Source organism: Gossypium arboreum, chromosome 2, assembly GCF_025698485.1.
Source record: "Gossypium arboreum isolate Shixiya-1 chromosome 2, ASM2569848v2, whole genome shotgun sequence".
Lineage (NCBI taxonomy): Eukaryota > Viridiplantae > Streptophyta > Magnoliopsida > Malvales > Malvaceae > Gossypium > Gossypium arboreum.
The window spans coordinates 26,612,756-26,619,573 of NC_069071.1; the positions used below are offsets into that span (position 1 = coordinate 26,612,756).

At 37.4% G+C, this 6,818-nt stretch overlaps 1 non-coding gene across 1 annotated transcript; it reads left to right on the plus strand.

Moving 5' to 3' along the window:
- The first annotated feature begins 6,427 nt into the window (after positions 1–6,427).
- Positions 6,428–6,500, plus strand: TRNAK-UUU (transfer RNA lysine (anticodon UUU)). The gene has a single exon. It is a non-coding gene; the product is annotated as a tRNA-Lys (tRNA).
- Positions 6,501–6,818: the final 318 nt, after the last annotated feature.

Below are 6,818 nucleotides of genomic sequence, written 5' to 3' on the forward strand. Positions count from 1 at the left end.
TTAGTGAAATGGTGTGCATCAAGTATAAGTGAAACAGAGTGTTTCAAGTGATGACTATACTATTTGTTTTTCTGTTATTCCTAACTACTAGACATTTCATTTATCTTCCCTATATATCAGCATGTAATTGACAATATTGGTTATGAATGGAAAACTGTTAACACGCTTTTCACATCTGATTTTCTTCCTCTTCTTTTCTCAATTTCTGCTTCTCCTTTCTATCTTGAATTTCCAATTTCGATCATAACAAGGGTATCAGAGCTTCAACATTCCTATGGTTGGGGATTGTGCTATCATGCTGGGAAAAAGGATATGACCATACTGCAGCAAGAGTTGGTAAAAGTTTAGGATGAGTTGTCACAATTGGAAGATAAGTGGGATGCCAACTTGTAGGGATTCAAGGAGGATCTACGATTGGAAATACAGTCTTTGTTTGAGTAGTTTTTGGGCAATTCTATATCTTCAAGTATGAAGGTTGTTGCCAAAGGAAAAATGAGTATTAGAAGGGCCACCTTTAGGGTTCCCACCAAAGGATCCTTTTGATATTCCTCCTCCACCTCTAAGTACTCAAGTTTTTGGATTCATTAAGGAGCATCCCTATAGGCTCGAATGTCGTCGTTTCGATGGATCAGACTATAAGGGTTGGTGGTCGAAACTTGATCAATACTTTGTAGATAAGAGAGTGTCTGAGTCTGATAAGGTACACACTGTTATATTGCACTTGGAGGGTCAAGCGTTGGATTGGCATCATTTTTATGCTTCGAGACATGGGGGACTTCACCTGTTTGATTGGCCATGCTATGCTCATAGTCTGAAAGAGCATTTTGGATCTAGCATATTCAAATTGGTAACCTTGAAACAACAAGTCTTAGTGGAGCATTTCAATTTGTAAGTCTTTTAACACAATTGTAATTGCCTGAATCTTATGCTCTTAACATTTTTGTTAGTAATTTGAGGTTGGAAATAAGTCAATATGTGCAACTTTTTAGACCGCGGACATTACTAGAAGCATTTCATATTGCTAAGCAGGTGGAAGGTATTTGGAAACTTCTTCCAGGAGAGGATTTCTGACTAGTTCTCATTCACTGTCTCATATTAGTTCCCCTCCACCTTCTTTTATGACCAAGCCATCTGACTATTCACAACCAAGCTCAACTGCTCACTCAAGACACTTAACACCTAGAAGGTCCTCTACTTCAAAAGGATTTCCTAAGGGCTTAAGTCATATACTGATGGCTGAAAGAAAGCATAAAGGGTTTTGTTACTGGTGTGGATCCAAGTATCACACTAGCCACAAGTATGTCAAAAGTCAATTGTACTAGATGTTATTAGAATCACCAGGTGAAGAGGACATAGAAAATTTTTAAGAGTGTCTGAAATAGTTGAAGGACTCCAATAGTGAGGGAGAGCAACCATAGATGCCTATTTTGTCCCTACATGCTATTAAAGGGTCTCAAGGTCCTCACACTATGAGGCTTGAGGCAAACATGTGCATTTTTAAGGCCATTTTTCTAGTAGACTCTATAAACACTCATAACTTCTTAGATACTAGGTTAATCACTAGGTTGGCATTACCAGTAGGACAACAACAGTTGAGGGTCATAGTAGCTGATAGTAAACAGTTGTTTACTCAAAGTATTTGCAAGAATGTGGAATGGGAGGTACCATTGAAGGGGTGTGATGTTGTGTTAGGAATACTATGGCTTCTTTCACTAAGTTCAATAACCTAGAACGTTGGATCTATGGTGATGCACTTTTTTTCAAAGGGAATTCCATGCACTATCCAATGCATCCTGCCTGGTAACATTGAGTCAAGGACAGGCCACAAGATGTCTTTCAATGATCTATGGAGAAATGGACCCTTGTGTTTTGCTTATGATCAACACTAACTAGTTGGCCTTATCAGTAGCCTCTTCTAAGGACATACCTGAAGAGTTATAGTTGCTCTTGGATGAGTTTAAAGACGTTGTTCCAGTTGTTGCTAGTCTACCTCCACCAAGGCTCTAAGACCATAAAATACCCTTAAAGGATGAAGGGGTAGTTGTCAAGGTTAGGCCCTACAGGTATCCCATGGTTCAGAAGTCTGAGTTGGAAAGGGTAATTAAGGAGATGCTTCAAATTGGCATAATCAAGAATAGTTGCAGCCCTTTTGCTTCTCTAGTGGTGATGGTAAAGAAAACGAATAGAAGCTGGAGACTTTGTGTAGATTATAGGCAGCTCAACTAGTTAACTGTGAAGGATCGATTCCCAATACCAATGATTGAGGAGCTCCTAGATGAGTTAGGAAAAGCTAATACTTTCTCCAAATTGGACTTGATGGCTGGATACCACTAGATTAGAATAATTGAGCCAGACATTCCAACAACAACCTTTAAAACTCATGAAAGTCACTATGAGTTTTTGGTGATGCCTTTCGGCCTTAACAATTCTCCCTCTACCTTCCAACGACTTATGAAATCTATTTTTTAAGCACCTACTGAGGAAGACATTCCTAGTTTTTTTATGATATCCTAATATTTTTTGTAACACCCCTAACTCATCTCTGTTGTCGGATTAAAGTTACGGAGCATTACTATACATATCAGAACAATTAACTTCAAAACAGAACAATAATGTAATTTATTATTAATTACCTAAAACTGATTACAAATCAAGCAAAAAAATACATTTGGGCCTTAAATTGAGCCTTTGACGCCCTAAAAATAGTTCATAAACAATTTGGGGCTAATTTAAAACAATTCAGTAAATTTGGGAAAAAGTTGAAAATTTTGAAAAAAGGGGTCACACAGCCGTGTTGCCAGGCCGTGTGACATAGCCCAGACCGTGTAGTGTTCTAACCAAGAGACACGTCCATGTCCTAGCCTGTGTCTTAAACTATGTAACTCACTAACTTAGGTCACACAGCCGTCTCGTAGGCTGTGTGCCAGACCATGTAACTCTCTGACTTGTGCCACACGGCCATGCCCTAGGCCATGTGCTAAACCGTTTAAGTCACTGACTTGATTCACATGGTCATGTCTTAGATCGTGTGATACCCATACATGAAATAATAAATAACACATGGCCATGTAGCCAGGCCGTGTGTGTTCCAAGGCCGTGTAATAGCCCATGTCCCATATCGTGTGCTCCATAATTTGACCCTATAAACAGGTCATTTTAAGTCCAAAACTTGCCCAACCATCCACTCGATTTATGCATACATTCAAAATACCTAAACACCTTTCAAACACATATAAACATACCAATTCAATCAACATATATCTTCTAACCAATATGTCATTCCAAGGCACTTCATTTATGTAACAGCCCGATTTTAGTCAAATCAGAATAGTGGTTTTGTGACCACAAATTTGAAGTCAAAATATATATTTTATTATTTTTATAATGTTTACAGCATGGTAGAAAAAATGAGGAAAATTTTCGTTAAGAAATTTTATCATTTAATTGGTCAATTTGAGAAAAAGAACTAAATCGCATAAAGTACAAAAGTAGATTTCTATTAGCTAAAAGTATCTAATAGCTATGAAATTTAATTGTGGAGGTCCTTAAGTGTTAAATGGACCATTATTAGGGTAAGTGGACATTATAGACATGTATAAATGAATTTTAATGTTTTATACTTAAGGTTAAATTAGTAATTCATTAAATAACATAGTAAAATAATAACATAATGCATAAGGCTATCATCATTCTTAGTTTCCTCCACCAAAATTTCAAATATTAAAAGCCATGGGAATGAGCTAGGTTTCGGCTACTTTGAAAGCTCAATTGGTGAGTAAAGTTTGCTCGGTTTTTAATGATTTCTATGTTTTTGAGATCGTTGCTTCGTATTCTAGCTAGCCCGTACCCTAGATTTCGAAACTGTTAAAGATTTATCATGTTTCCATTGTTGAATGCTTGAGTAATTTGATGGTTTATGATAGATTTGGAAGGTTTAATGTTAGATTAATAGCTTTTGTAAAGTGGTTTTTGACAAAAATGTCAAAAAGGGATTAAATTGAGAAAATATGAAATATGGTGGTTAAAAATGTGAATAAATTGAAAATATGGGCTGCTATTAACATGTATTAAATTTAGTTAGGCATGGGTTTGTACTAAATTGCATGAATTTGCAATTTTATGTAGTAATGACTAAATTACGAAAAATGTGAAATATGTGGGGCAAAAGTGAAAATGTGTTTTAAAGTATGTTTTGGACTAAATTGAATGAATGGATTATTGAATAAGTTAATTTTGAATCTATTTAGATCAATAAAAATGGAATTCAGGTAAGGATTGGGGAAGAATGAAAGTTATCATTAAAAGACTTATTTCGTCGTTTACACATCTGAGGTAAGTTCGTATGTAATAAGTAATGTTATAATTATGCTTTTAATGCTTTTATATTGTATAAATTGTATATACGGAACTACAGTCATGTTCGATGACAAATTAGCTATATGTGGCACTTAGTGTGCGATTTGACATGGCTTCGGCTATATATGGCACTTAGTGAGCGATTCAACATAGCTTCAGCTATATATGGCACTTAGTGTGCGATATCGAGATAGCTTCGACTATATATGGCACTTAGTGTGCGATTTGAGATAGCTTCTGCTATGAACGACACTTTGTCAGTGAGATATCGGGTATTCAACGGTATTCCAAATATGTATGAGCTTAATATAGATTGGTAGAGGTATATACATGCATAGAATGAGCTTTAAATCGAAGAAGTTACGAAGTTTGCATATAAGAGTATGAATAAGCATGTGAAAGGTTTGTTAGCAATCATGAATTTCATGTTAATATGTTTAAATTGATGAATGGTGTATTTGTGATTAGTTAATTTTATATCATACGAGCTTACTAAGCTATAAAGCTTACTTTGTTATTTTCCATGTCTTATAATGATTTTAAAGCTAGCTCAGATTTAGGGATCGTCGGAGACTACGTCACACTATCCAATCATCACTTTGGTACTTTTGAGCTTTTGGTTTGGTCATATGGCATGTATAAGTTTTTTGAGTCATTTTGATTATGGATTGGTAGTGATTTTGGTCAATTGTAATGACTTGTAATGGCATATGTTTTGGTTTGTAAATATGGTTGGCTTAATTTGGTAGATTTGATTATGTACATATATGGTTGATATTTTGATTCCATAAATGGATATGTGAATGACTTATATTATGTGGTTTTTGGAATTGATATCATGCTTGTGAATTGGTGCAAAATGATGTATGAAAGGTAAAATTTTAACTAGATGATTTGTATATGTATTTTGGTATGTTTTGATTGGATAAAATTGAGGTATAAGCATATTGGTTGCTAGTATTGGAAATGGTATAAATTAGCCTTGTTTATGGCTAAATTGGATGTTTATGTATACTATGAATTGGTGTCATTTTGGTTGTTTAGGTGAACATAAGTGTGGATGGCAAATTGGCTTCGTAAATAACCTATTTTTATCTATATGGGCAAAGACACGAGCGTGTGTCTTAGCCATGTATGACACACGGTCTTGTTACACGGTCATGTGTCCCCTGGTGTTGAAATTTAAATCAAGTCAGTATTCTCCACACGGCCTCACACACAGGCGTGTGACTTGGTCGTGTGGTATAAGTTAGTATACCCTACAAGTTTGGCACGACCTAGCACACGGGCGTGTGTGGCACCATTTTTAGGGCACACGAGCTAGCCACACGAGCGTGTGTGTTGGCCGTGTGACTCAAGTCAGAGAGTTACACGGGGTAGGACATGGGCTAGAACACGGCCATGTGCTCCCATTTCGAATGTCCACACGATTGGTGACACAAGCGTGTCTAGTGGCCGTGTGAGACACACGGCCTTGCCACACGTGCGTGTGTCCCCTGTTTTGAGAAAAAAATTTCCAAGTACACGAAACTTTCTTAAGTTTCCAGTTTAGTCCCGAACCACTCCCAAAATATGTTTAGGGCCTTGTAGGCTCATATTAGGGACAAATTGATTGAGTTTGAATGATGAATGCATGAAATGATGTTATGTATGCTAAATGGTTTTCAACTCATTCAAGCATTCGTTTCGAGTCGCCAATAGGAAGTTTACTCCGGGAAGTCAGGAAGTAAGATAGCTGCTAAGACCGCTTCTTCCGCATCAACTGGTGATTCTTTCATTCCTAAAGAAAGTGGAATAAGTAAAGCTGGACCTTCTCCCTTCATCGAAACCAAAAGAGAGAAGCCACCCGCGGTACACCTACTATATGATCGTCGAATCGCTGCCTTGTTCACTGAAATGCGAGAATATCTTTTGAAGTTTAGAGCAAGCCCCTTCCCTATTGTTATAGCGTTCGTGCTTTCCTCCCCCCAGTGACGCTCCCAAACCGATCGCTATCGTTTTCTTGCTTTCTTGTTGTCTTGAATTTTTTTATAGAACGGCTTTATATCAGGTATAGTTGGTAGGATGAAGTGGGTGTATAGCTCAGTTGGTAGAGCATTGGGCTTTTAACCTAATGGTCGCAGGTTCAAGTCCTGCTATACCCAAACCTACCTTACGCTATACTATTAGTAAGGATGCGTAGTAGCGTTCAAAGATCACTCTTTGGCCTTTAGACTCGCTTCAGCGACTTCGCCCTTTAAGTGACAAGGGTAAGGAGTAGTATAAGAGTGGAAGGCAATAGGAGGGGTGGAGGGCAGACCAGTGAAGTTTTAGAGCTCGAAGTTGGACGACGCTCAGCAAAATGACTCCACGTATGATCCAAAATTTCAATGGTGAGAGCACTGAAAAATGTTCAAAACTATCTATTGCCAAAGGATTCGTAGTGCACACGGACCATCAATGTAACACCCCATACCCGATAC